This window comes from Sorex araneus, chromosome X (genome assembly GCF_027595985.1).
Source record: "Sorex araneus isolate mSorAra2 chromosome X, mSorAra2.pri, whole genome shotgun sequence".
Lineage (NCBI taxonomy): Eukaryota > Metazoa > Chordata > Mammalia > Eulipotyphla > Soricidae > Sorex > Sorex araneus.
Genome location: NC_073313.1, coordinates 149288239 through 149291316, shown reverse-complemented (window position 1 = coordinate 149291316; position 3078 = coordinate 149288239). Strand labels below are relative to the sequence as shown.

The 3078-nt window shown below is 39.1% G+C and overlaps 1 pseudogene; it reads left to right on the top strand.

The window, feature by feature from the left end:
• The first annotated feature begins 1282 nt into the window (after positions 1 to 1282).
• LOC129399795 (maspardin-like) lies at positions 1283 to 2198 on the top strand (annotated as a pseudogene).
• Positions 2199 to 3078: the final 880 nt, after the last annotated feature.

Sequence of the window (3078 nt, the reverse complement as noted above, 5' to 3'; positions counted from 1 at the left end):
ACAGGCGGGGGGGGCTTAGGGTGGGGGGGCTAGGGGCGTGGGGGGGTTTGGGGTGTGAGGGGGCGGGGTGGAGCTATACTGGGATTCTTGGTGGTGGAATATGAGCACTGGTGAAGGGATGGGTATTCGAGCATTGTATAACTGAGATTTAAACCTGAAAACTTTGTAACTTTCCACATGGTGACTCAATAAAAAATTAAAAAAATAAATAAAATAAAAAAATAAAATTATTCAAAAGAAAAGAATCATGTCATAATAAATATTAAATTCACCGAGGCAATTTATCCTGAAAATATGTAAAGCATAAATTGACAGGGCTATAAAAAATTCCCAGAGTCATACTGAGAGATTTTACTATTTGTTGGAATAACAAGAATAGATAATTAATAGGAGAATAACCACCAAATTAATATAGAAGGAGAAAGATTAGAAACCTATGATATCTGGCTTATGTATCATATTTTCTTGAATCTAGGAAGCCAGCAATGGTTATGAGCACTGCTATAGGGTAAGTCATGAAAGAAAAGGAAAAGCCAATGAAGACAGCTCTCATCCCTTCGAACTGCGAGAAACCATGCTTAATGTCCATATTGTTCTGAGAACACTGTCTTATATGTAGTAACTCTGTATATGTAAAGAGAAGAAACAAGAGGAAACAAATTAAAATTTTCATTTCCAAAAAAAAGAGGTAACTGAATAAGTAAACCTTATGGTGTTAGGAAGGACTAATCTGGCCTGAGAACTGTAGTCTGGGATCTCTAGCAAAATATCCCCTGGAGAGCCACCCTTTAAGCTTAATATATCTCTTACTGTGTCCATACAAAACGACTAAAATATTAAGACGTAAATTTAAGATGACCGTTTAAATGAATATGGATAAGGAAATCAGAAATATGCCCCTAGATCGGTGGGTCTCCTTGAAGAATGAGAATTTGTCCTAGAAATAGCTTCCCCTGAGGGAAGAGCGTTACATCTGTTGATTGTACAACCATACCTATGTGTAATTGCTACCCCAAAGCTTCAAGATTTCTCTGTAACTAACACTGTGATACTGGAATGGGGGTCAGTGTGAGAGTGGAATGAGGCAGAGTGAGACTAGACTAGAACGCTGATTGGAATAAATGGCGACTGATCACCAACCAGCATGGCAGCTCTGTTCCCTTTTATATGTGTCCAGCAGCAGCCAGCTGGTCTGGTGAGATGACTCATAGCCACCCAACACATGAGTTGGGAACACCCACATTTTTGAACACACAAGAGTTAATCTCTGTTTCACCTAATTATGGGAGAAATTAACATCTCTTCTCATAATAACTGGTTTAGTAATTCTCCTAAAAAGATTATTGTGGACAAACAATGATGACAGTATGATATATATGGTCACTTTAAAATGTAGGCTCCAGAAACATTCTATATCCATTCACAGCAGAAGTGTTTTTCCAACACTTTCTGGATTTGACTGGATGGAGTTACCTGGTCATAGCTTTGCAGTATACAGTTTATTGGAACCATCGTGAATTCTGTGATGGACTAAGAAAAAATTTTGACCTTTACAGTCGGATAAAGATCATGATTTGTGGGCATCTTTAGGAGGCTTTTTTCCCCCAGAAATTTTGTTGAATACACTCACAAACCTTACAGAGTCCACTCCTCATCCTGCTCACAAACCTGCTCATCCACTCCTCATCATTACTCCTTAAGTAATACCTCCATCTTACAACCAGACTTTGGAATACAAACAGATTTTAGCTGATGCCATCATTTATGATTAAAAAGACAGTTCTTGTAAATGTTTTATCTGGCCCCATGGGCCCTATAATGGCTAATGGCATTGATTTCATGGTGAACAATCTGGGTCAGAATGAACTAGCATCAAAGTTTACCCTGAATTGTTAGAATTCTTATGCAAAGCCTGGTAAAATCTCGAACATCTCTGTAACCATTATGGATATTTTGGTCAGACCACACTCTCCATGGAATCTAAGAACTATATGTTACAAACTGTACCCTAACCCGCGAGGGTGAAACTGAAGACAGAAAGCAATTTCCTGTACTTGTGCAGGAACACGGAGGTCAATATGCATGTGTAGATACTTTTACTACAATTCCAGGGACCCAAATACAGTTTTATATTGAATAACCTTAAAATACACATTACAAAGTTGATCTTGATGGTTTTCAGTCATATAATGTGCTAATGCCTGTCCCTTCATTAATGTCCCCAGTTTTTATCTCCTGCCACTCGCACCCCAGTCTACCTATGAAACAGACACGTTTCTACTTTCTTTTTTTTTCAGATCAGGAATTCATTTTTTATTGAATCACCATGAAATAGTTACAAAGCATTCATGTTTGAATTTCAGTCATACAATGATCAAACACCCATCCCTTCACCAGTGCACATTTTCCACCACAAATGTCCCCAATATCCCCCCAACCCCTTCCCAGCCTTCCACCTGCCTCTATGGCAGACAATTTCCCACATATTATCTCTCTACTTTGGGGTATTGCTTGAATTTTCCCACCATCATTTAAGCCTGCCTGCCAGGGGCAGATGCTTGGTAATTTATTTTCTATTGCTTGTTATGAATATCATTTCACAGTCACACACTTCTGGAATTCTAAAATTGCAAATGGTTGGAGTCCAGAGACATCTCTGTAGGGAGCTAATGCATTTTGAAATTCATTTGGGAGTTTCTGAATCAAAGCCGTTAATGCACTGAGATCACGTTTCTACTTTCTCCTCTCTCTTTCCTTTTGGGCATTATGGGCATCCATGTCCCTTTCCCTCCAATCAGCACTCAGTTCTTGTCCAGGGTGATCATTTCCAATTATCATTGTCATAGTGGTATCTTCTCTGCCCTAACTGCCCTCCCCCCACCCTACTTGTGTAAAGCTTCCAACCATGGACCACACCTCTTGGCCATTGTTTCAATTGTCCTTGGATATTGGTTCCATACAATGTTTTTTATATCTCACAAAAGAGTACAATCAGTCTATGTCTGTCCCTCTCCCTCTGACTCATTTCACTTAGTGTCATACCCTCAGTGTCCATTCATTTATAAGCAAATTTCATGA